We start from the raw sequence: 27,662 nt of genomic DNA, 5'->3' as shown, positions 1-27,662 counted from the left end.
TAAACTTCAGAATTAAAAAAATAAAACAAGCCATTTCACTAAATGGCACGTAGATGAAATCATTTGCCGCCTTGGCTGCACAGCAGTGGAGCTCTGTTGCTGCGATCAAGATTGTGGGTCAAATCTCGGCCACGGCTTTCAACTTTTTGTAGAGTCTGAGCATAAAGGAGTTCTGCATGGTGATTGGGTGTGTATCATCCAATACCAGACACTAAGAGCTTTTCCGGTGCTTCTCCTTATGGCACTCCCATAGAAATTTGCGGAGTTATTCGCGAAATCGTTATGGCAATTTGGGTTTAATGAATTGCTCAGTTCTACCAACTCACTATAGTTGTATCATTAGCAACCATAAGTATGACCACCTTGAAATGTAAGAACAATGAATTTGCAATGAAGAAGGTGTTTTTAAATCCGATACACGAAGTTTCCAAAGTCCTCCTGGAGAGCTGGCTCTTGTGATGTCCAATTGGTGAAGCTCTACTGGTCTCCGCAGCAATCGCAGCAGCCCTGAGCGTGTCCTTCATTGCTCAAGTGCAGTGGGTCTCGTTGGTGGAATGGCCGTCTCTCGAGGTCACTTAGATAATTGGAGGGCACTCGAGGATGCATACGCGCACATAGCAATTTAATACGTCTGCAAAAGACATTAAGTACGGCAACTCACGCCTCTGAAAGGGTAAACCTTTTTGTTCATTTCCCATGGTTGCCTTGCTCGACAATTTTGTGGACGACCTTGTGCAAGCGTAATAGCTTTTTGATATGGCGATAATCCGACGCCAATTGGTGTCGCACAACGGTGGCCACGATTGATAACATCTTTGTTCACTGCGATGAAGGCAAATTATAAGACACTTTGGTCTTGTGCACCCACTGTTGTCAAATTGTATTGTTTGTCTCAGTCTGGTTATACAGCAACCATGCCTTCTCCGAAGTTATAAAGATTATTTTGGAGAACTGTGGCATTTCCTCAACTCGCATCTCCTCAAGTTCTAATGAATTTGTTAACGTCCCTGCAGCCTGAGAGCGATAAAAATATTCCTGCCGCCATGAGATTTCTTTCTCTTTGCTAAGATGTATTTCGGGTGTAAAGCAGAAGTCGTGTGTACAATACGCGTAAAAATCGCCGAATAGCTGTATTTATTAAAGGCTTCTTCGAAATTCTTTTCCTAGCAAGAAAAACCGAACGATGCCCACAAAATGAGAACAGCTCAGCACATTATTCAGCAGCATAACAGACTAGTTCTTTTGCTTGCGGTAGCAAGAATTTTTCAAACAATATCACAAATGACATGGTAGAATTACCGAGAGGAGGTAAATTTCAAAGGCTCGTTTTTTTTCCATTGTTAGACACAATGCTGACGAGACCTAACAGACAACAATGCCAACGAAAATACAAGGGATGTCAGTTGTAGTAACTTTGACATAAATATAAAGAGAGTCAAGTGTACTGAAACATAACCTTCTGCTGACATGGACCGAACCTATAACATTAAAATAAAATGACTTACTGATTATGTGGCGCTGCTGTGACCAGCCAAATTTGCGACCTCCAAATGGGTGTAATTTTCATTTGTGGGTGTACCAAAACGAGGGAAGCTTTTTTTTTTTAGCAAGGTGGTCAGGCAACACAATAGACAACTAACTTATCTCGGGAACGAGGCATTTAGAGATAGTGGGTTGCTCATATCGAGGTGAAAACAGCGAATACTGAGGAGGATGAAACAAGGACGCTGACGACACTGACCAATGCACTGGTACTGTGAAAACAATTAAACACAGTACCAATGCTTACTTGTTCGGTTCTTGTCAGTTAGGTGCTGTTTTCGCCTTGATATGGCTTAATTGAAAAAAAGCAGAAAACAGTTAAAGTGCCCAAGACATCGTTCCAGTCCAATGGCACAGTGCAAAAGAAAACAAAAAAACGGGGAAGTAAAATCTGCTTGAAGAAGCTATAAGGGTTTTATTAACCATATTAATTGTAGGTTCCATCACATCCACCAGTATTTATTCATGTGTTACTCAGTGGAAGCTCAGTCGTGAAGCATCAGAAACCTTATTCTACGGTTGCAGGTTCGGATTCTGTCAGTGGCAAATAACCTTCTTGTCAACCACTTTTTTTGTTCACATCGACATAAGTATTACTTTTATTAACATCGCATAGAGATTCCTTAGCATCACTGTGTTCTTGTCAATATTGTGTCTAACAAAAAAAACTGCTCCTAAATTTACACTTCTTTCCTTCATTCATAACGAGGTTGTCGTTTTGGCCCCTTGTAGCCTTCGGGTGTAGTATGCGAAATAATATTGACCACTGCCAGTGCGCTGTAAGACCACGTGTTACATGACGCCACCTGGACAAGAGTGATACACAATTCCCGTACAGCAACAGGTGGCGCTGAGGGACACTTTCACGTTTAAATATACATATATAACCGATGAAGTATACGGGGGATAACCTGCCACCGTAGCTGAGTGGTAGAGCATTGGGCACGTTATTAGAAAGTTCGAGGTTCAGATCCTGCTGGTGGCAAGTTATGTTATCATCCCCTGTTATCACATTTACATTATATGAACCTTTACTACCATGAACAGCCCCTATAGATCTCTTGGTGCCATTGTTTGTTAGCTTTCTTTATTATTGTGTCTAACAAAGAGAACAAGTTGCCAAACTTACTCTTAATTACTTACACCACTTAAAAAAGTTACTTTGAACCAGTGCAGGTTTTTTTCCTAACGCTCAAAAGCAAACGTTCAAGCTGTGCTTTTTATCATTTATGTATTTAAACATTTCGGCTCCTTAAATCATATGTGCGTGCATTTCACGTAAATAATTATTTAGAAGAACTTTTGTCGCTATTATTTCGCAATGGGATAGAAGGGGTCAGACGCAACAAAAGGGTGCGCACGGAGGAAACAGGTGGTGAAGAGCCCCGCTCCCCTCAGTTGTCCAAGAAAGGTGACTGGAATTGTAGTGATGCAGGGCTATCAATAGTGCTATCGATACTAGTGATAGTTGACTCAGTATCTAACTTTCAATGGCAAAAAAAATGTTGGTAGCACAAAAGTGGCAACGCGAGTTCATAAGGGCACAAACCTGGTTACTCGTGTGCGAGGCCTATGGGGGAGCAGGAACAGTAGGTTTGGATTGATATATGGAGTTTAACGTCCCGAAACCACCATATGATTGAGAAATGCTGTAATGAAGGGCTCCGGAAATTTCGACCACTTGGGGTTCTTTAACGTGGACCCAAATCTAAGCACACGAATCCACAGCATTTTTGTCTCCATCGAAGATTCAGCCGCCTAAGCCGGGATTTGATCCCGCGAACTGCGGGTCAAAAGCCGAGTGCCTCAGCCGCTATACCACAGCGGCAGGGCAGAACAGTAGGTTTAGTGACGAGGAAGTTGATGTTTTGGCGTTTATGCTCCAGAACATTCATCTAACACACTGTAATTAGGTTGAAGTCTTTACTTGAAGAGAGAGGAAGCTGAGTCACGTACGTCTGGTGGAGCTACTTGCCTCGGAAGATTATCGAAAATTTTTCAGTTTCAAAATAAAAAAATACTACCCGTAACAATAACAAGAACTAAATTTGTTAATGGTAAGGTGTAGCTGCTTAAGTTTCAGTATCAATTTATTGATTGACGTATTCGTTCCTTTTCTCTGAAGAATTAATTTATTCCTAGTGCAATATTATTAAGCTTCAAGTAAATTGACCTGAGTATTGATGATAGCAGGCTATTGCTAACGTTTTGGCGCAGTAATTCAAAAACAGCATCACAATTAACAGTGATTGTAGTACAGGAATCAGTCTTCAATACTACCGATGGTACTATATGGCAGCCTAGCTCCGGGCACAGCCACAACCGTTTGACAAATAAAGTTCATTTCTCTGAATTATTCTACTGCAAAAAACACAACGCTAAGTTATAAAGACGAGCAATAGAAAAGTTTTTGTAATATATGCACAAAAGTTCGTACCTTGCTTTTTTTTCTTTTGCAAAAGGTAGCTGCAGATGCTTTTTATCTATGCAGTGTATACCTAATTTGCTCTAGTACGCGACAGTTTGTTATTCGGAGATGGTTTCAATGAGCCCCGTCACAGTTTTCTTTTCAAATGGGCGAATGTTTGTTGGTAAACACTGCTAGAGACTTGAACACAGAAAACATCATGGGCACGTTAGCACCATTTGAATGCACTGTGGGATTGCACTGCGTCGGCACCTGCGAACGAGAACGTTCGCAAGGATGCTGGCAGCCAACACAATCTGGTGGCGTAAATCGTTGTCGGTCGTTTGCACTGCAAGTTTATTTTGATTTTACAAGGTTAGATGTTGAGTGTGCGGCGACCTGGCACACAGTTTAAAATGATCTGAAATAAGTTCTAACTAACTGCTGCCCATTGTTGTTTTGGGGGTGTCCGCCACCATGGTCACGGCAGGCCCCGAAAACTCGGCGCTAGTTTTATTTTCAAAAACTGTGTGGGCTCCAGATGGTTACCGATCATGCTAAGATATGGTGGAACCAAGTAATCTAGGTGTGAATGTTAGGTTATCTTTTCACCGGCAAGTTTTACTGCGATAGCATTTATATGGACAGTCTCCGCTGGTTTTTGCCGCCGCCGCCTCCATCCTTCACGTATAAGTATGTATATACATACGGAGAAGGATGCACTTGCCTCCCCTTTCTGAGGCACGAACATCGCCTTTCCAGCCTGGCTCGTCTGCGCGTGCGCTTATCTCGCCAGCAAAAGGGAGGGGGGGGGGAGGGGGCGCTTATGGTTTCCGCGCTGTCACGGCAACGATCAGCGCGCTTCTTTTGCCCCCAGAGCAGGAGGCAGCTTTTACGGGCGGCACTCTCAAAACGAGAAAAACGGTGCCAGAACTCTACCTCCAGCAGCCGTGTTCTCTTACACAAGCGTTCTGTAGAGTTACTTGATATCAGATCTAACTTAGTTCACTGCTCCCCACTTCTTGTATCAACGCCGTCACTACGCACGAGCCTTGGTGTCGTCATCTACGTGTGGCTGCACCGCAAGAAAGCTAGTTACTTAGCAAGGGCATGTTTACTACAAATATTATTGCTCCTAAAATGTGAGCTTTGCTTCATAACACATTAAAATATGTTGCTATTGCATTCATTGCTACACCTTTTTAGCGATACTGTGACTTTTTTCACAACCAAGATTTTTGAATAAAGGGCGAGGAGCTCATTGTTTTGTTCATAAAACATTTAATGCGATAGCAAGTACGTCGACAGTCTTGGCTACTTTTTTTTTGCCGTCACCACCTCCATCACCTTCACTCATCGTGTATGTATCTATGTATATGAAAACTCAAGAAACAAAAAAAGCCGTTCGCACTCGGCGCCCACCTCGTCACGATGCCCCGACGCGCGCTTATCTCCCACGTGTACTTTGGCTTGTTGCGAGGGGGGCGGGGGAGGTTAGATGCTTGTGCACGCGCGTTTATCTCTCGGTAGTAAGAATTGTGTGCCTTCGGGTTTCATCAGAACAATTGCATTAGTTGCTGGGCCCACAAAGCTTACTTCGCTCGCTGCACAGGCCCCACTTGCGAAAATAGTGCGCTTTTCATAAACAGTGAAGTATAACAACTGGGACACCTATTAGTTTGCACAAATTTGTACATGTGATTACGTTTCATGCGTCGTTTTTGTTTAAACACATTATTTGTTGAGTGGTAAGCGTTGTTAATTTGCTCTCATCCTGTGTATATTGTTTTCGTGCGTCATTTGTGCGCGAAAAGCGCGCTGCACATTTTGATCTGCTTGCCATTTTCAGCGTTAGATTCCAAGTTATTGACATCGCATTGATTGCTTCACACTTGCGGCGAAACTGTGAATTTTTTATTTGCTTCAAAAAAGTATACTTCAAGATTATGTGTAAAAGTGTTATGGATGTTGCTGGTATACAGGAGTGCTTTGGCTTCACTGTCGTAATGACATCGGGTAAGTATTCTATTGAAGAGATTTTTTATAGTTTGAAGAGACACGTGATGACAACGGTAGGTATTGCGTAAAAACTAATGTAGTAATTATCATGAGAATGAATGAAAGCGTAGTACAAGAAAAGTAATGTGGTATAAGAATGTACTTCGCAGGATTGAAATAAATACGTATGCTGTAAGACAATTTATTAGCAGGTATACAACATCGAAATAAAATTTCAATTGAAAGCCCAGTTTAACTCCCGAGTATAAATGTGCGCTGGTACCAAAATTGCAGGCGGCAGCGCAACGGCGTTTCCACCTTCGGCGGCGGTGTGTCAAAGGCGCAGATTCCACGAGATCAGCGGTTGCGTGGCGCGAAGGATCAAGGTTATAGAGTTGGGGGGGGGGGGGTGGGGGGGGGGGGTAGAACCTTGCCTCTTGAATTTAAAATAATGTGTTTCCGTGAAAGGGTGGATCAGTTCACGGGATAGCAGTATGCCCAAAGGTTATTTCTTTGTACGAATACTGCAGTCTCAATTTTCGAAACATAGCTGGTGTAAATACAATTTTTCTACACCTTGAATAAACACAGTTCTACAAAATAGAAGGTTACGCGTTCCTTTATTGAAATAAAACGAAAGAAAAATAAAAACGAAAGTAAACGAAAGTAACTCTTAATTAATTTATTTATTTATTTATTTATTAGAATACCCTCAGGGCCCGTAGGGCATTAGAGAGGGGGTGGGTACAACATTTATAACACACAAGAAAAAAAAGACAAAATAAAGAAACAAGTGTCAGATGCGCAAATCGGGAAGGCAACATAAGTCAACTAAAAATGTATAAGAATTCAAGCACATACAAGACAAAGATAGATAATGGAAACTGCGTATAGTTACAAGCATTGCTGAGAAATTGCAGTCTTGAATAACAAAGGGTCTGTTATTGTTACAACGGAAGAGGGAAGGTGGTTCCAATCGGCGGCTGTTTTCGGTATGAAGGCTGCTGAAAAGAATTTGGTGCGGCAAAACGGAATGGCAACCTTATGCTGATGATCAATGCGCGATGAGTGGTATGACGGTTGTGGAATTGATCCAAATGGCACAATATTTCGTTGATAAAATACCCGGGTGCTCTGAAAACAAGATGCAACCGAGGATCTGTGTGATAGAACTCTCGATCCAGTGTGAACTTTATTCTTTATGCAGAGGGATGACACGATTGCGAGTGCGACAATATTCGAGAGGAGCTGCAGCGATAAAACCTGCGCATGCGAATTAGACGAAAAACGCTGGTCATAGCGACCAACTATTTAGCAGTATTGGTTTTTTCAACAGAGTCTAAAATAGCCATGCCATGTCTGTGGCCAGGCGGCCAAACCACCGGCGCATATTTGATTCTCACCAAAGCGTTATGCACAGTCAGTCAGCATTCTTTTTTTTTTTTCAGTAGCTTACCGCGTGTCGAACACACCGAAGTTTTCTAAGATATTTTTGCAGATTGTTTCGATCTGCGTGTGCAAATTTAAGTTTTATATGAAAATTACGCCAGTATATTTAAACAACATAAGACCTACTAGACTTACACTGTCATAAGTATATGTAAAATGAAGAGGGTGGTTCTTGTTTTAAAAGGTCACGACTAACGTCTTTTTTTAGTTTCCCATGTTTAGCTCCCGTTACAAACCAACGAAAAAAACAACACTATTTAGCGCATCCTGATTTTGAGCATAAGAGATGGTTCTACAGATGACGCAGTCTTCTGCATGCATTCCAAGTTTAATTTGAGTACCATCCATAATTTCTTCTCCGTCGTTTTATAAATAACAAGCAAAAGTGGACCGATCAACGATTCTTCAGGCCCCTTTCTGATATGATATGTACGTCAGAGGGCTTCGCGTGGGTAAAGGTGACAGCAAGTAATTAGAATGACAGCAAGTAATCTGCCATTCAATCAACGAGCTCGTTGTGGCCGAAAAAATTGCGATAAAGCTAATCATGACAAACCATGTCAAAGACCTTTGAATAGTCGGTAAACATGACATCAACCTCTTTTGGTCGTTAAAGGAAGAAGCAATGTCGCGCGTAAGTGGAAGCAACTGTATAACAGGAGAAAAGCCAGCACGAAAGCCATGCGGTGACTTTGAAAGTACATTGTCTGCATTTAAATATTGTACACTGTATTTGTGTAATATTTGGCCTAAATGTGTATAGCTAGTAGAAAGGAACATATTCGGTACTATTTGCTTGTTTCAGGACTTAAGTGCGGGCATGACTTCTTCTAATTCCTACAGTTGAGAACAGCTGCGGTAAATATGCATTTTTAAATGTTACAGTAAAATAGTCAGCACACACTGTTCAATAAAATTTTAGAAACCTATTTAGAATACCGTCTGGGCAAGATCATTTTGTAACCTCCAGATTTAGTATAAGGTTATGTACTCCAGAGGAGCTTACTGCAATATTAGAAAATTCGGGTTATTTGCGGCGAGCAAAAAAATGGAGCAGTGATGCCGTTATATATAGAAAAAACAGATTTGAAATAAATATTTTGAAGGCATTTGCTATAGCTTCAGGATTTGTGGAGGATTGGCCTTCAATAATCAACGCGGAAAGCATTAGCAATCGAAGCCGGAATAGGTGAATCTATAGCCTGAATAGACTTTTTCCTAAATATAGCGAACGCATTGCTAAAGTAGTTGTTCGGATAGCCTCTTTCATTTAGCTTCTAATTTACTTTTCAATGCATTAAATCAAGAAGCTTTATCACTACACTTTGCCCTGCCGCGGTGGTCTAGTGGCTAAGGTACTCGGCTGCTGACCCGCAGGGCGCGGGTTCGAATCCCGGCTGCGGCGGCTGCATTTCCGATGGAGGCGGAAATGTTGTAGGCCCGTGTGCTCAGATTTGGGTGCACGTTAAAGAACCCCAGGTGGTCAAAATTTCCGGAGCCCTCCACTACGGCGTCTCTCATAATCATATCGTGGTTTTGGGACGTTAAACCCCACAAATCAATCAATCATTATCATTACACTTTGAATGACGACTCTTGCGTAAGCTCTTTGTGCGGCGACCGGGATGAATTATACCTTTACGATACCACAGGTTCTCAGGCTCAATTCATTATTCTTCTGAGGCTCATACTTCAACAGATTTTCCCGTGCAATTTTACAAAAATCAGAAAGGGTCGCATTTAAGTTGCGACATTTACTATATTTCGCCTTTGGAGGAACAAAGAGCCTTTTCGTGGTAATTGTGCAGTTGCTCCGGAAAACTTTTTAGAGTGCATGTGCGCAATTACATCTCTGTGAGCTTATCTTTGCCGTGAGAGAGAGAACTAAACTGTGCTGCACACGTGTGCTTTTTTTTCTGTCAGAGTAGTATTTTGAGCTGTAAAAGAGAATTCAGGTTGAATGAAAACCAACTGGCCCGACTCCTAATTAGGCCTTCATCGTGCAAAAAACCACGATCTTTAACGTTCTTCTTGGTCCGGTGGGTAAAGCTGCGGGGTAAGCTTTGAAGCTCAACTTGCCACTGTTCTCGAGTTCACTACTTTATTCTTCACCCTTTTGCAAACTGCTCTGATCGTTCCTAGCTACCATAAGCAAGGCTGATCAGATTTATCAATGACTTAAGTTGAAACCTTTTTGCGGTACTTCTAGTACGCTAGACCTAAAGCGTTCAAAGAGATTCGTCACAATCATCCCCTCAAAGTAGCTTAGATACAGCGGGGATGACGCTATTCATTTTCGATGAAAGAGAACAATTTTCCTGAAGCAGCAAATGCTCTGACTGCTCCATCAAACGGCGGCTCGTTCCCATATATGACAATGCAAATACACGACGCTTTCGCGCCTTCTACTGTAGCCCGCTTTGAAATGCTGCAGTACAAGGTGCGAAAGAGTCGCCTAGGCGGCCTGCACTGCAAGGACAACGCTGAAGGATAATCTTCGCAGCAGAAATATAGGAAGAATTTTACTACATTAAGACATTCCCTGGTAACGTTTTCATTTCTTCGGAGCAATATATTTGAGTAATTACTGTGGTGAATTAAAACTTTGCCTTAGTAGTTGGTTTCCCCAGCGTGCAGCTGACAGTGACCACTGTCAAAAAGGGGGCGGGGGTGCTCAGCCCCCTGAACTTTTCTCAGTGGGGGGCTCGCGCACCCTTTGCCCCCCCCCCCCCTGGCTGATACGCCTATGAGAAGTGTCGCAAATTTTAAGAACGTTCAAAAGTTTTTTTGTCAGGTATTATATGAGAACACGCTAAGTTTGAGATAATTTCAACAGCTTTATGGTCGGAAAACTTTTCGACGAGTTCACTTTTTACGCTGGGCAATAGGAGAGCGAAGCCCCATTACGAAGTTAGGCTGCAGCTAGCCTTTTCTCATCTGATCTATCGCGAAACTGCAAAACGCTGGTATATAGGAATACGGCCGCTCCAGTAATAAGAGCAGTGTTCGTGCAGTGGTATCAAAACGCTTAGAAGGGTAATCGAGCAGTTCGCTGATGCCTCGCACCCTTATAATCGAAGTTCACACTTCCGGATTGAGCCACGCAGCCTCCTACCTGAGTGTCTCTTTATACTTTTTCGGCCAGCGAAAGACAGAAAGGGTTCTATTTAGGTTGAGGAGCAATCAATGGCAGGCATCACACGGAGAGTGACGTTATTGCATGCGTCTTTCGTGCTATGTAGATAAGCAGATTGTTTGATCTCTGCTTCATTACTGTTCCTCGCTATCACTCGCGAAAATTTATTCACAAGAGCAGCACAGAGCTTGCGTACAAAGGTTATCAATTTGGATTTTGTACGGGACAAGACAGAGAAGATGAAAACGTGTAGAGTGTGTCCATATAAACGTAAACTTGATGCGGGACGTGACAGAGATGATGAAAACCTGTAAAATGTGTCAATATAGTTTTTTTCGCAATTAAAAAATATAAAAAAGTTGTCCAAGCACGCTGGCTTTCTTCATGAAGAGCTGCGTCGTGTCCACCGTAAACAATACGCCCGCTGGTTGATTTAAATAATCCGGAGCTTCTTCCTTTGGTTCTGTTCTTAATTACACTCTCCTGCACTCGCTTACTGCAATTATTACAGGCTATACTTCTTCAATATCCATGTTTTTATAAAGCAGAAGCTGCCACACTTCTAAGTGAGTGTTAAGCGTTGAGCCTGTCAGCATTTCGAACTGGTGGTCTCAAAATGCTCTGTTATTTCGACTTGCGCCATCTGAAACGCACAAAATGCAGCGAAATCATAAGTTTATCGCACGTAATAATTGTTCCAGACTCGATTAAAAAATGAGGGGAGGGCGAGACGAATTCATGGCAAAGCAGGGTATAAAACAGTTTGCTACTTATACTTCTCATATAGGAAACATTCGAGAGTATATGTCCTTATCATTTCGCATGAATTATTATTCTGGCATTCATAAGACCACGAAAAGAATGCGAGACGCCAAGAAAGAATAATACTCTCGATTCGCAATCTTCAGAAGCTGTGGGACCCTCAGGAAGGCAGAACATGCAAGCATGAACTCATCCAAGAAAGCGGTCAAGACACCGCAAAGCCGCTCTGAATATCTACAGAAAAGATGCTGAAGTGACCCATTTCAAGCCCAGATTTTCCACTCTGATTAACGTAAGACAAACGGTGCACACCGCAATTATTGAGCGGCGGTGGCGGTGGTGAAGTCTCTCTCGGAACTTCGGCGGTGGCGCGAACGGCGTAAGCAAGAACAGGCGGCGGTGGCGGCGCGGTGCGGCGGCCCTTAGCTATATTCCCAGGAAGATCGCCTCATCGCCTGCTTCGATTGCGAATCGATTAAGAAGTATTGGCGGCATGTATTTGTGTTCACGTTGGTGGGCATGAAAAACAATATATTTTGTTTTAGTACGATTGATTTGTAGTTTTTAGGGGTATATTAAGCAGTCAAGCTTCATAGTTTGGTTTGAGTGTCAAAGACTGGAGACATTTTTCGAAGTTCATGATTGTTGTGTCGTCTGCATACAGCAGGTAATCTGAACTGGTAAGAGAAGATGGGAGATCATTTACAGAAATTATGACAAAAAGTCGACCGAGATTAGAACCTCCGGGTACTCCTATATTTGTTTTTTAGGTTGTTATGCCTGCGAGTCGACAACGAACGTCCGTGCCTCTGAAAAAGGCAATCTGTGTCAAGGCCAGCCCGCGTCGCCCGCCTGACGCGATCAACAACTCAACGGCGCCTTTCTCGCGTGCACGTGCAGTGAGGCATCTCCACAAGCGATCCCGTCGAGTAAACAACTGGCGCCTTTCTGTCTGGCGGGTCTGACGCAATGCATTGCGACGTCACTCGTCCTTGGGTGCAGCCACCTGCAGCGCAGCCTCTCCAGATTTGGGGAGAAAGAAGGACGCGGCCCAGCGGCGACCTCATTGGAGGATTCGGACCTCGCGACCAGCGGCGCTTCGGGTTGGACGTTTGGGTTGGACCCGGGGCATATAAAAGAAGCCCTGTGGCGCGTCGAGAAAGACCCCTTTGACAGAGACCCATTTGAGAGTAGAGCTCGGCTCTTCGAGTCTTTGTCGGCCCCACTGCCGAATTTGTAACGCCTCTGTATATATGCTGTACATAAACCTTGTTTAACTCACCGTCGTCTCGCCCGCTCGTCTATCAGCTCTGCGCAGAAGCAGTCGCGAGCTGAGAAACCTACGCTTCCAAACGGCTGGTGACCTTCCCGGCGGAATTCGAAGCAGTGGCGCCTTCGGGACCGTGTTGACGTCGCCGTCTTTCGAAACAGTGGTTGCAGCGGTGAAATTTCGAGGCGCCCTTCGTAACGTCGTCGGAGGTGCGCTTCGCAACAGTGGTGGCAGCGGTGGGATCGGCCGGCGTCAGCGACATCAATGCGGTGAGTGCCTGATGTTTTCCCTCAGTTCTCCAAACTACTCTAGCTCAGGTTGTAGTAGTTTAGAGAAGGGCTGTGTGAAGCATTAGTAGAGTGAGCTTTGATCGTTTCAAGCCAAGTCGAAGCGCTTTGAAACCAAAGTTAATGCGGAGGGTGTAAACACGGGAGTGTTAAAATTTGCTTGCGCGTCTTGCTAGTAGGCTTATAGTGGGTACGGCAAGTAGATTCTTAACAGGGGCAAATAGTAAGAGGCTAGTGTGAACGATGGAGAACCTTAAAGTGAAGGAACTCATCGAAATTTGTGAGGAACTCGGCATTACTTTGGGCCGTGCGAAACGAAAGCAAGCGATCCTTGAGATCATAAAGGATGAGGGAGTGTCGGCTGAGGAATTTGATGAGGCCTGGGTGGATATCAAAGCACGCCGTGAGGAGGCTGAAAGGCGAGAAGCTCGCGAACGTGAAGAAGCTGAAAGGCAAGAGGCTCGCGAACGTGAGGAAAGGCGAGAAGCTCACTAACGTGAAGAAGCTGAAAGGCGAGAAGCTCGCGAACGTGAAGAAGCTGAAAGGCAAGAGGCTCGCGAACGTGAGGAAAGGCGAGAAGTTCGTGAAGAAGCTGAAAGGCGAGAACGCCGCGAGGAGGCCGAGAGACAGGAGCGCCTCGAGTTGAAACAAATAGAATTGGCAATCCTACAGTGTTCGCAGGCGCCTAGCGTAGCTTCTCCAACAGTTCAGGTCAGCGGTTATAGAATTCGGGATCAACTGCCACCGTTCGTAGTAGGCGAGGACATGGCGAAGTATCTCGTCAAGTTTGAACACGTCTGTGAGCGAAACGCTTTGGAGCGGTCTCTTTGGGCGCAGAACCTGTTAGCTCTTCTTCCCGGCGAAGTGTCCGACGCGATAACTTGCTTGTCGAGGGAAGCGTTTGAGAGCTATGACGAGGTTAAAGAAGTGCTCTTGAGACGTTATTAATTGTCACCCGAGGCTTTCAGGCAAAGGTTCCGGTATGCTAAAAAGGGGAATGAGTCACACGTTGACTTCGCGTTTCGTGTTAAAGCTGATTTAATTGAATGGCTCAAGGGCGAAGGTGTTTATGACGACCGCGATAAAGTGGTGGAATGCGTTGCATTGGAGCGATTTTACCGCTGCATCGAGGAGGATGTCAAACTTTGGCTGCAGGACAAAATTGGTGAAGTACAGCTAAACAAGGCAGCTGAGTTAGCTGAGGAGTATTATACTCGCCGAAAGTTGCATAGCAGGGCAGTGCGCGTTGACAAGGATGAAAGAAAAGAGGGATTTTCAAAGAAACCTGATCAACGGAAACCCGCTCCGCACCGTAATTTCAAAAAGGACCCGTCTCTTACGAAGGACACTGTAGGGGAAGGGCAAACAGAAGCGGAGAAATCGAGTGAGGTTCCTAAACAACGCACTGATACCACACGGGCGTTTGAATCACGGAAGCCACTAATCTGCTACAAGTGCAAAAAGGAAGGACACATTGCGATAAACTGTCAGCAAAAGTTTGCCTTCGCAACAATCCGAGAATCAGTAAAAAACATGCGGTTGTTGGAGCCGTATCTCCAAGAAATTAGGCTGAATGGGAAAACGTGCCGAGCACTTAGAGACTCCGCGGCAACCATGGATGTTGTCCATCCTTCATTGGTGTCTCCGGATGACTTTACAGGAGAATGCGCATGGATCAGGCAAGTCGCCGAGGAGCAGAGTGCTTGCTTACCAATCGCCACGGTTGTCATTGAAGGCCCGTTCGGCAAGCTTCGCACCGAAGCGGCTGTGTCTGCCGCGCTTCCCGATCGTTTTCCTTATCTTTTCTCTAACAACTCAGAGCAGCTTCTCAAAGAACAGGGTAAATTGTTCTTCCCCAACTTAGCGTACATGGCCCTCACGCGATCGCAAGCGCGGAAGCTTGATCTTGTTCAATGCGGTGAACTCTCAAGTGACCTTGTCGGCGGGTCGACGGAACCCCAGAAAGGAAATTTTCCGCGTGAGTCATGTGAGCAGTCACGCGAGCGGCCCGTCACGGAAGCGACCAGCACGGTATGCGTAGGGGGAGACGACATGGCGCCATTGAGTCAGAGCGAGAGGGTTGCAACGCTCTCGCCTGTAGCGGAAAGTTGGAGGGAGCTGTCGAGGGTTGATCGAGAAACGCCCATTCGAGAGCAGCGTGCGGACCTCTCGATTAAAGCGCAAGTGAAAAGCCACATAGAAGTTGCACAAGTGTTGTCGAAAGAGTACAACAACAAATCGGTGAAGCGCGCTTTTGAAGTAGGAAGTCAGGTAATGCTGCTGCAGCCGTCCAAAAGGAACAAGCTTGAGGTTGATTGGAAAGGGCCTGCCAATGTAATAATGAAGCTTCCCGATACGAATTATGAAGTGAAATTAGGAAGGCGGCAGAACAAAATTTACAACCTAATGAAACCCAACGTTCAACATCAAGCAGTCGTAAATCAGCTGTCGAATGCTTCAGAGGAAGAGGAAGCAGAAATTTTTAGTTCTTGTGAGATAATCGAAGGGGGATCGAAAGTAATCTGGGAGCAGATAAACCTATAGCCTAGAAGTCCGGAAGGAGGACCTGAGAAGGATTGTTTCCTAGTTTGGAGACGTGTTTTCGGACCGTCCCGGAGACACGACGGTGATCGAACACGATATAGAGCTAACTTGTGAGGAGCCAATCCCTAGCAAGCCGTATCGTTGTTCTCCTGTGGAACGTCGCAAGTGTGAGCCACTCTTGGTACCGCATAGGTATCGTCGCCTAAAAGTGGCTGGTTACTGAGATGGAGCATCATGCTCCAACAGCACAACTTTGACGTTCGCTGCAAAAAGAAAAAAAGGGAAAGGTATACGCTAATGCAGGTGCATTGAGCAGAGCGTTCTAGCTAGTACCTTCTCAACCTTTCGGTTTCTCGCTGGCGATTCGGGGCAAACTTTTGACCTCATCACGTTAGCTGAGCGCTCTCGTCCAGAGTGAGCTCAAGGGGCCATCTTTAGATGGTATTCTAATTCGTTGCGTTGTTGTACGTGTAAAAAAAATTGAGCTCTCATTTTAAGAGTCTTGTGTCCCACATGTGCCTCTTGATATAGAGGGAACGAAATTCCGAAAGACACGTAGCTAGGTCATAGTTGTACTATACTTTGTCTGGTGTTCTGTCGGGTGACCGAGGGCACCTTCTTGTGTCGTGTGTTGTCTGTTGTCGATCCGTTCTTGACAAGTTGCAGAACCATCGACAAGTGCTGAAACCAAAGATCGTCAGAAGAGACGAGCGAAGCTGGTCGACAAGTTGTGGCGACAGGCCAGTAAAGCTGGGATCCGTCCTCAAGAATGGAATGTGTTCCCGGAACGGAGTCTGGAGCTGCATTCTCCCCATGGCCCTGGAGGCGAACCTGGAGGGACCTGGCGAACGAGCGCGCCTGTCATCCGAGCCCCGTGGAAGCAGCTCGTCTTTCCGGCGCATTGTCTGGCGGCGGGGGTGCTGTTATGCCTGCGAGTCGACAACGAACGTCCGTGCCTCTGAAAAGGGCAATCTGTGTCAAGGCCAGCCCGCGTCGCCCACCTGACGCGATCAACAACTCAACGGCGCCTTTATGGCGTGCACGTGCAGTGAGGCATCTCCGCAAGCGATCCCGTCGAGTAAACAACTGGCGCCTTTCTGTCTGGTGGGTCTGACGCAATGCATTGCGACGTCACTCGTCCTTGGGTGCAGCCACCTGCAGCGCAGCCTCTCCAGATTTGGGGAGAAAGAAGGACGCGGCCCAGCGGCGACCTCATTGGAGGATTCGGACCTCGCGACCAGCGGCGCTTCGGGTTGGACGTTTGGGTTGGACCCGGGGCATATAAAAGAAGCCCTGTGGCGCGTCGAGAGAGACCCCTTTGACAGAGACCCATTTGAGAGTAGAGCTCGGCTCTTCGAGTCTTTGTCGGCCCCAGTGCCGAATTTGTAACGCCTCTGTGTACATGCTGTACATAAACTTTGTTTAACTCACCGTCGTCTCGTCCGCTCGTCTATCAGCTCTGCGCAGAAGCAGTCGCGAGCTGAGAAACCTACGCTACCAAACGGCTGGTGACCTTCCCGGCGGAATTCGAAGCAGTGGCGCCTTCGGGACCGGGTTGGCGTCGCCGTCTTTCGAAACAGTGGTTGCAGCGGTGAAATTTCGAGGCGCCCTTCCTAACGTCGTCGGAGGTGCGATTCGCAACAAGGTATAAATTTAAAATCTAACAGGCTGACAATTCCATTTCTATTTATTTAATTATTTGCAAACATCTTACCTTACAGGCCTCGCGGAGGCATTGTGTAAGGGGGGTCAATACGAAGTAAGAACAATTAGGATTACATGACAAAAATTTAGTACATAGAAGTAAGAACAATGTAGAAAGACATAAGCAACAAACACCAAAAAGTAGAGAGAAACAATTTCTAGTAAATATTCTTCTATTTTTTAGTGTTTTGATTTCTGGTTCGATATTTAGCTCTTCTAGTCAAAGAATTTTAGTAAAATAAAATTTAAAAACAGCGGCATCACTTTACCGATGAAATAAAATTTGCAAAAAAAAAAGGAAGTGTGCTTGCAAAACACGTGGCAGAAAATAGACCAACTAAGATTTCTCAAAGAAATGGATGATGATATCCTCGCGAAATATGTGGTGATCATACTGAAAGTTTGCTATTAGGAAGATCATTCCACAGTCGTACGGCGCGTGGGAGGGACGAGTATTAAAAAGCATTAGTATTGTCGTAGAAGTGGGCGTAGCTGAAGTCATTGTGTAGTCTGTGCGATACGTGAGGGGGACGTTGTAGATGTGGAAGCGGTGATCGAGTGGCTTTAGTATTTTTATGGAAGAGAGACAAAAGAGCAATGTCATGAAGTATTGTTATTGGGCAGAGTGAAATTTCGAGCTTTAGCTGCGTTACACTGGACAAGATGTTATAATTTTGCGTGAGAAAACGAGATGCCCGCTTCTAGGTAGCTTCTCACTTCTGTAATAAATATGTTCGATGAGGCTATTCATGACGCGTTCTCTAACTGGGGTAGGACAATTGTTTGGTAGGCTGGCTTACGTATTAGAGAAGTAGTAGATCCTAAGTTGCGGGAAGCATTGGTGGAAATGATGGTTATAGGATCAACCCAATAAAGATCTTGTGTAAAGGGAATGCCTAGATAATTATGAGATGTCGTTCTAGCCAGTGTGTTGGTACTAATGTTGCAAGGAAATAGCGCATAAACTAGTTTACGGGTAAATGAGATATCTTTACATTTAGAAAAGTTAAAAGTCATTAGCCACGTTTTACACCAGTCGTTAATGCGATCCAGGTCAGTTCGGAGGAATTGGTGATCATCAGTACTTTTTATGAAACGACAAACAATGCACTCGTCAGCGAAAATGCCTTTACAAGATATGTTATTTCGAATGCCATTGATGTATATTAGGAATAGTAATCAACAAATGACGCTACCTTTGGCAACCATGATGGGCCGTCAGAGGAAGGAAAAAATAATTAATAACAACGGTGAATTGCTGGCGCTTAGAAAAAAAGCTTGAAACCCTTGTCAAGGTTAGCGAAACTAATTTAAGCGCAGAAAGTTTTCATATCGACAATGCGCTGCCCGATGGAATGCTTTTGAAAAGTCTATTAAACAGTCTATGGAACTGGCTGGCTGACGTTTCGATAGGAGGACCAATCTTTTTCAAAGGTGCCGTGTCATCCTTTGCGTGTTAGTTTTAAGGGGGATAGTGGTGGCGTCATCTCCTGGTGATGGCACGTGTCCCTGTTGATAATCACCGTCTGAAAAGCAAAAAGATATAAAGCAGAGAAGTGCAGTCCTCACTTCTCTTCAAGTCAGGTGGTAGTGATTCAAAATGTTCTCGTAGAGTGGGGAAAAAGAAAGAAAAAAAACAAAGAACCACAAAGTTGAGGTGGTGTGCCGCAAAAGTGGTGACCACTTCAGACACGAACAAGCCAAAGAGCTTAAAGCTTCGGAGCCGGCAGACGGTTGCGCTGTCCGGCTACCACGAAGTGTGGCCGACGATAGCAGTGTACGCCTGTTCCCGAACATATATGAGTGGGACGCACAACAACAAAGCAATTACAAACAGGAGGATAAGCAGGCGGCGTACTTTCAAGCGCCAAGATGCCGAAGATAAGAGTTTTTTTTTTGCTTTTTTTCCACTCTGTGAGAACATTTTTTTAATTACTACCACCTGACTTGAAGTGAAGCGAAGACTGCACTCCTCTGCTTTATAGCTTTTTGCTTTTCAGACGGTGATTATCCGCAGGGACACGTGCCACCACCAGGAGACGATGTCAACACTAACCCCTTTAAAACTAACACATCAAGGATGACACAGCGCCTTTGAAAAAGATACGTCTTCCTATCAAAGCGTCGGCCAGCCAGTCTGAAAAGATAGCTCCTCTTATCAAAATGTCAGCCAGCCAGTCTGAGGCACTTCTACCGTTCAATACCCTGAATATCCCGTTACGTTTTTTCCATCTGTGTACACCCATCTAGATTTTTAGAAAAGTCTGATGATTGATTGATATGTGCGGTTTAACGTCCGAAAACCAGCATATGATTATGAGAGACGCTGTAGTGAAGGGCTCCGGAAATTTCGACCCCATGGGATTCTTTAACATGCGCCCAAATGTGAGCACACGGGCCTACAACATTTCCGCCTCCATTGGAAATGCAGCCGCCGCAGCCGAGATTCGATCCCGCAACTTGCGGGTCAGCAGCCGAGTACCTTAGCCACTAGACCACCGCGGCGGGGCTTAGAAAAAAAGTCTAAATATATGCAATCTGTTTGTAAGTTGATGTTCATGTAATGAAGGTCAGTAGTGAATTCAAATAACGATGACTCGCAGGCGAAGCCTTTTCAAAATCCATGCTGGTCTGGGAAGAATAAATTACTTGATTCTCGGTTATTGTGGATATGTGATTCGAAAATGTGTTTGAGCATATTGCAGCAAATGCATGTTAGTTAGATGGGGCAATACTTTTCGCACGAATGTTTGTTACAACTTTTGAAAACGGGCCCTACCTTTCGTATTTTCTAATCAGCGGGCAGTTCACTTGATGATTATACCTGTTTATACATGTGAAATAAGATGACGCTGGAACCAGAACTTCTGTTTTTTGGTATTTTTAATTAATTTTGTTCACACTGAAGGACAAAGACACTTAAGGTTATTGATCAAATATACAATGCCATTAAGTGTAATATGCACGCGTAAGTTGAAGTGATAGTCAAAGTCATTAACGCAAAATTGCTAGAATTGTCTTCTTGGGTAAAAACAAATGTGAAAAATCAGCTTAAAGCTACAGGAGTGTCAGCATCAGAGCATGGTGTGTTGTTAGCATTATGTATCAAAATATCATTGTTAAGGCCACGTTGACCTATCCTTTTCCAAAATTTATGAGAATAATGTTTTGTTAGTGCGGGAAGGTCTTCAAAAGAATACTTATCTGTAACTTCACAAAGGGCAAAACCGTAAGATTTCAGGTAGTTTGTATAAGTAATAATTGCATCTAGCGTGCACTTACGCTTCGCAGCATCTTACAGCCGCCTTTTCTTTCTTTCGCATATGCTGATGTTTTCTAATAAACCATGATTTATTTTTATCGTTCGATAATGTTATAAGTGAACGTGCTTGGATACCTGTTCTGTGAGTCAATCTCTAAAAAGAACCCACTTACTTTCTACATATCTGCTACTGAAATGGGGCATCAGAATGTTAACATAAAGGACTTATAGTTGCGTTATAATACAATCGTAATTAGCTTGGTTATAGTCGCGAGTACGTTTTCGCATTACACGAGTAAAATATAGAGGATTGTTAAAATAGTGATTTCAAGTAATTTATGTACACGCAATTCATCTGAGTATCTTATGCTACTGACTGTATCGAGAGCTGTTGTAAAGATGACGTCTAGTATAATGAGACCAAGTGTAGAATGGGTAACTACTTGAAATAGGGTAAATTAAAGGGACGTCATAGATGCTTGATAAAACAGTACATGCGAATGATAGCAGTGTCCAGTCTATTAGCGCAAAATTTTAATCACCGAGCAAATAATAGACGACTGCATAGAATAGCTCAAGTGCTCTCGCAATGCTTTCACGCCACTTGTCCGAGAAGGACTGATCGGAGTCTGGTGTTCAGTAACAGATGTCTAGCAGTAATGCAAGCACTTCACATAATTTTTAGATAAGAATGTGTATCAATAGCGATTGATGTTAGCAATTCAATGCCAAGCAAAATGCCACCCCTCGTTTATAAGTGCGATCGCACCTGCAAATATTAAACGAGATGGAGCGTGAAAGAGCTTCGCATCCATGGATGTCAGATTGTCGCCACGTTTTGGTGAAAGCGATTACAACGGAATCACTGTCCTCACGGAAAGCTGAGGCTTGAGCACGCTTAGGCTTGATACTCCGACTATTAGTTAATGGTATTGAAAAGGGGGAACGCATGAGAACAGGTTTAGGTTGTATCAAAACACGTGTGCGTTCACTGCTCGTAAGCTATTGAATAAACTGCATGACACCATCAGTCGTCATGTTGTAAATATAGGTCTTTGAGTTCATGCGCAGTTTGTCAACTGACAACTTGTACTTTTTGTTTTGGGGTTTTGGGAAACTTATCAGTTTTGCCCTGGCTTCCCAGTTGCAGGCGATAAATCTTCGCATACAGAAAAGTTTCTTTTCTAAAATTTGGGCCCCGATGACAATACGAGGGCTTTGTCCTTGAAACAGGCAGACTTGGCAATCGTTGGGCTTTCTTTTCAGAACTATATATTCCTCAATGAACACGCTTCTATTGAATAGGTAGTTTTTTATGGATAACAATGCAAAACCAGTTACGCCTACTGCTTCGAGCTTCTTGAACAGGATGAGGTGATTCATAGTGTCAAATGCTTTTGTAAAATTTATGAAAACGAGGACTGTTCAGTGGCTGCCATTAATTGCATTTTCAGCATTGCAGTTAGAAATACCAAAGCGGTTGATTGATTGATTGATTGATTGATTGATTGATTGATTAATTGATTGATTGATTGATTGATTGATTGATTGATTGATTGATTTATAGGTGAGGTTTAACGTCGCAAAACCATATATGATTATGAGGGACGCCGTAGTGAAGAGCTCCGGAAATTTCGACCAACTGGGGTTCTTTAACGTGCCCCCAAATCTGAGCAAACGGGTCTACAGCATTTCCACCTCCATCGGAAATGCACCCGCCGCAGCCGGGATTTGATCCCGCGACCTGCGTGTCAGCAGTCAAGTACCTTAGCTACTATACCACCGCGGCGGGGTAAAATAGCAAATCGAGGTCAGTGGAACATCCTTCACAATAACTAAGTTGTGTAAAAGATATAATTTCAAATTTATTGAGATAATTCGTCAGACAAATGTCTAGTGGTTTTTCGACTATTTTGCTGAGAAGGAATATTACGTAATTGGTCGTTAGTTCTATACTAGTGTACGATCACCGTTTTCGATGACAGGAATAACTCTGCCTCTTTTCGATTTAACAGTAAAGAGGCCACTTTTGAAAGCTAGGTTCATGATAGATGCCAATATATCAGAAACAGCATGAGCGTTGGTTTTTACGCAGGTTGCGTGAATACCATTACGGCCAGCACTTCTTTTCAGGTTGCGAATGATATCGTATACTTCATGAGATGTGGTAAGAAATCAGAAGCGGAATTGTGGCAGTCGGGAAAGGGGAAGATGACAGTCAGTGTTGAGAATGATGTCAGAGCGAAAAAAAGTAATTACTGAAAGCCTTATCAATATCTCATACGCAATGTTTTTGTACTGAGTAGTGGCGATGCCTAATTGCCTGTTATCGCTGTGCAGGAATGAACTGACTTTCTTTTTCTTTTTTTTTCTTGACGCTTTAACCTGAATCGTAAACTTTTCGCTCATAAGAGATCTTCCTTCGCATTTTTCAGTGGCATTGTGAGGGCGGTGCGGATTTTTTGTAGCGTGCCCACGGTTCACCGTAAAATGCTTCCGTTTTATTTTTCATAAAAATTCTATTTGCCTCTTAGCTCCTTAAGAATCATCTTAATCCAACTACACGGGCATTCCGCCGTTCGGCTCCACCAACCCACGGCCGGCATTTGATCCCACGGCCTTCGGCTCGGTAGTCGAGTGCCCCAACGTCCAGACTATCACGGCGGATTGAGGCTCTAACGTTCTAGATATGGTCTATTCAGCAAGAATGTAGGATGCAAGAAGGATAGCGCCACGATTCCAATTTGGTAGTCAAATATTGAACAAACGAATATTTGCAGCCCTGTATAATCACACAACGTGCCATGCAAATCAGTACAAAGTTATAAGTCTGTTCTTCTCGCGGAGCCCTAACAAATTCATCTTATCATGCAGATAAAAAAAACAAGGCAGAACTGGCCCGATTTGGGCAGAAAACAAAACTATTTTATTTTAGAGCTTGCCAGCACATTTGCACTGAGAGTTTTCTCAAACAAAACATGCACAAAATACAGGGTCGTTGCTAACTGCCACGTGACCATACGCGTTTAGGTTCATTTTACATGCATGAACAAGTAGTCTGTAGCACATTTCATGCCACTCCCTAAAATCGTCAGTGAACAACATTGGTTCCCTGTTAAACACCTACATGCTATCGAAATAGCGATGGTGATTCGGGCAAAGTGGCTAAAAAATCTCATTGATTTCTTTTTACCATTTAATTTCTCACCACACATATGAACACTAGTGACAATATCTCCCGAGTTCCACAAACATGCCTTTTCTAGTCAGTATCTCTATCGCCCGGCGTCAAGTTTTAAACTCTTGCCCAACCCACCTCCGTAAAATGAATGGGAGAGACGAAAAAGGCTGAACTTTCCTTCATTGCAAAGAGTACCGTTAAACCAAGTAGTATCACAACCCACATGTTTTCTTCCTAGACGCTGTAGTCGTAAAATGTCGCGTTGTGCATTTTTCGGCACCCCGACTAGTTTGAGTGAATTGCATATTTTCAACACAGACGATATTATAGTGCCCGCGTATTCTCGTACTAATTATTTACCTTCATTTGCAAGCCCTATGAGCGCTCAGCTTATCAGTACACATGAGGTCTCTCATAATCAACAGGTATAACAAACGCTTTTTACGTCAAGTCAGAGTACCCTCCCACAACCGCCACACCTGCACCGTCGAGGACGCGAGACCATGAATGTCGACCGGCAGAAGCCGTTCTACGACTCTGTCATTGTACCTAATCAGTGAGTCACCGGGATAGCTATGCTTCATGACGGAAAAATATTGTTGTGGAGCACATGCATAAACGGCTATGCGCTTGTGAAAGTGGATAGGAAAACACCCGCGCTGTGATTGCGCGGGGGCCTTGTGCCATCTTTGCCAGCCTTGGAGTGTTTAACCGTGCAGTCCTCTTTCATTGGAACCTCATAACCTCAATAAATACCATCTTACAGGAAACAAAATGCGGCAGATTGCACGTACCATATTAATCAATTTTATGTGAAGCGGACGAAGTCAAGATACATTTTGATATAGCGAACCGTTAAGAAATGACGCTAAAAACTATGTACAAATGTTCTATGCACCAACGTATGTTGAATAGTCGCATGTGTTTTGTATAAATAATTGTATAAATAATTTGCTACAGTTCCGCAACAATGTCACCAGCAACATAGATATGAGCAACACAAGAAGAAGTATAGGCTTATGTGTAGCCCCTACACTTGTGAGGATGGTAGCCCTGGATAGCTTTACGTCGACCAACTTCAGTGAATGACACTTCACTGCACTTGACGGTAACACGACATGACACCTGTCTCATAGGAGTACATATGATGGCTTTAAAATTCACCTAAGCAGGTGATGTGTACCCAGGACAGCTTTTGGTTCTCCCTTATAGCAAAGTGCGTATAGTGCTCTGAAGCGTTAACAATTTATATTAAACATGTAACCTTTATGAAATTAAATAGCTCGCGCTGCAGCCTCGATTCGCGTTTCACAAACATCCCTGAATAAAGTTTTCTTTTCCAAAGCAGTTCGAAGACCGTGCGTAGCTGCATGGTAAAATAATTTTAAAAAATCAGAATGCTTGGGTTCGATATGTGCTGGGATCTTGATCTTTATTCTTCGCACTTATTGGGTGAACGCTGCTAACGTGATTTTCCTTTAGAGCTCTCAAATATGTATTACCGGTTTCTGTTCTCGCTATTCCTGGCTAGATATAAACTGTGAATCACCTGTGGCGCATACCTCCATGCCGTCAACCATGGTATACGAATGTGTAACACATGAATGAAATGGCTTAAACCTATACTGACAAAAAAAACTTTGGCCTCGCATTTTTCTGCTGCACTGTGTTGCTGTAGGGCTGTTAGTCATGACACGACACATTCTTTGCTGCAACACGGGATAGATAATTATTTACCGGCCCCTCATTACCGATCAGTTTCAACTTCGGTTAGAGATAGTTCCAAAAACTGGGTGCAACTGTCGCCACCTAGCGTTTGCAACTCTTGACCACGTCATCACACAGAACTGTGACGCACTTCCGCACGATCCGCATCAAGAATTATTTTCGAATAGGAAACGGCACTGGAATGTCACCAAACAAAATACTTTCTAAGCGTGCGCCACGTCCACGCACTCACAACCAGCCGCCGTAAAATATAGACTTCGGGAACTAACACGGCAAAAGAAAAATGGTGGCCATGACGTCATGATAACTTGTTTTGTTGACCGCAGCGTGGTGACCTGAGGGAAGTAAGGGGTCACCTCTGGGTCACATCCGAGGGTGTCTATAGTGCTATGGAGTCGGTCACTCATACAAAATTCAAAATTGATTTAAAATACCTGCCAAGTTACATTCGCTGTTGTTATCTTGCAGAAGATACATGAATGTTCTTGAGATATGATCCCGCAGGCACGACCAGGCAGGCGTATTAGTCAAACTCTCTTACCCTGTGTAGAAAAGCTTGAGCTAGTTGCTCGAGCTTTCCGAAGTCCGCGCTTTTTTCAACTCTTTCCCGTTTGTTCCTATGCTCGTGCGCGGTGAAATTTGCCATCTCTTACACTTTCATACAAATTTCGGTCCACTCCTACTCAAATATCATTGATCAAAGCGCCTTAAGTTCGCTAAAGAACACCTTGCATTCAAAAATATCTAACACTAATGCACTACTCAGCCTTCTCGGCTGTGCCTGTATTTGCCCTTACATTGCAGATTAGCGACAATTACGAAGTCACAATAGACGTATCACAGAATTGACTAAGTGAACACCTTTAGTTAACCTTGCTCTTGCCGTGATCGCTGTCCTCATTTTGTCTGCTGGGGCTTTTCCTGTCCCGGTAGGCATTGAAGTAGAAGCGCAAGAACATGGTGAAGAAGAACACTGCCTCGCCCACCAAGACGTAGATATGTGGCCTCGGATAGCCGCAGTTGTAGAACAGTGGGATGAGCATATGAACGAAAATAATGCAGAACTGGACGACCTGCACTTGTGTCAGATAGCGTTTCCACCAGAGGTGCTTTTGCACGGTCGGTCCTAGCAGGGAAAGCAAGTAGTAGGTGTACATGATGACGTGCACGAAGCAGTTGAGTATAACAGAAAGTGCCGCTTGGCCGTCCGGACCGTAGCCAACTCCGTAGCAGCCGTTGTACACCACGATGATGTGGTGGGCCACGTGCAAAAACGACACGTGCGAGTCCTTCTTCCGCAGGACAAAGAACAGTGTGTCCAAGAAGTCGGCGATCCTCACCAGCGAGTACCACCACATGAGGTTCAGAAGGCTCATGGTTATGTGGTCACGGGCCTCGTAGTCAATGCCCTGGCAGAACAGGCTGTAGCCGCCACCCATGTATGTCCTTGAGAGGAAGGCAGTCATAAAATAGGCGTTGAGAACCACCATGCAGGCATTGTAGATGATAACTACCGGCTTGATACCGTCGTACGGCTTCCGGCCCTTCATGAAGCGGGGTCCTCCAATTTTGACCACGTACACGTAGGCCATGAACAGCGAGGCAAGGAACAGTCTGTTTCCGCCCAGGAACCAGTTGGCGGTACGCGGATCCCGGTCTAAGATCAGCTCATCTGCCAGGGCGGCCATGAATGATGAAGTCGATGAGGAACCCATTGTCGCTGCTAGAAATTTCTAGCGTACGTTATGAATCACCGTAGTACTGCAACAGAACTTTTCTTGTACTATAAGGTGTAGCTGTTAGATGCCGTCATGCTGGTTTTCTCAGCACCAGCACGCGTTGCAGCTACTCATTGATGCTCAGCCACAAGTGTGCATTCATTTAACGACTTGCCAACTCCGCGGAAAGGAGGCCAAGTACACCAATCACAAGGACGGGTAACCCTCTTTTTTGAGGCGGATAAAGGTCATCAAGCTTCCGCAGCAAAACTTGTCGCCCGACCTTCAGTTAGTGATGCTCCTCTCCCATCCCAGTCTGCCAGCCTCGTTGCGGCCCGTTGGCTTGGCACCAGACCCATTCCCCTCTCTCACCGCACCACATCCCTCCCCTATTGTCCTGCGTTCGCAAACACTGCACGGTGATAAACTGTGACTCTGTATTGTTCAGGTATGGCTCTATAGTCATCTGCTGAAATAAAATACAAGAAATTTGCCATTTTGTGGCTCCAGCACCACAAGGTTATCTGAAATTCTAACGCCCCTAACAGGGGACTCCTGCAAAACTATCGTGTGTCAGTGAAGATTAGGTCGTTTTTCAGCATTTATTATCCCTTAACTGTGTCATGAAGAAGCAGTTTTAGACCATTCCCAAAACAGTGCCTCTAGAAGGCCTT

At 44.3% G+C, this 27,662-nt stretch overlaps 1 protein-coding gene and 1 pseudogene across 2 annotated transcripts in view; both read right to left on the bottom strand.

Annotated features, from left to right (window-relative positions):
• The window catches only part of LOC142796273 (uncharacterized), a 60,980-nt gene that overhangs the window by 21,561 nt on the left and 11,757 nt on the right, over window positions 1-27,662 (bottom strand). The gene's annotated exons all lie outside the window — the stretch shown is intronic.
• Window positions 23,265-27,153, bottom strand: LOC119170859 (very long chain fatty acid elongase AAEL008004 pseudogene; annotated as a pseudogene).

This window comes from Rhipicephalus microplus, chromosome 2, assembly GCF_043290135.1.
Source record: "Rhipicephalus microplus isolate Deutch F79 chromosome 2, USDA_Rmic, whole genome shotgun sequence".
In the NCBI taxonomy this organism is placed as follows: Eukaryota; Metazoa; Arthropoda; class Arachnida; order Ixodida; family Ixodidae; genus Rhipicephalus; species Rhipicephalus microplus.
This window is presented reverse-complemented; position numbering and strand designations above follow the sequence as displayed.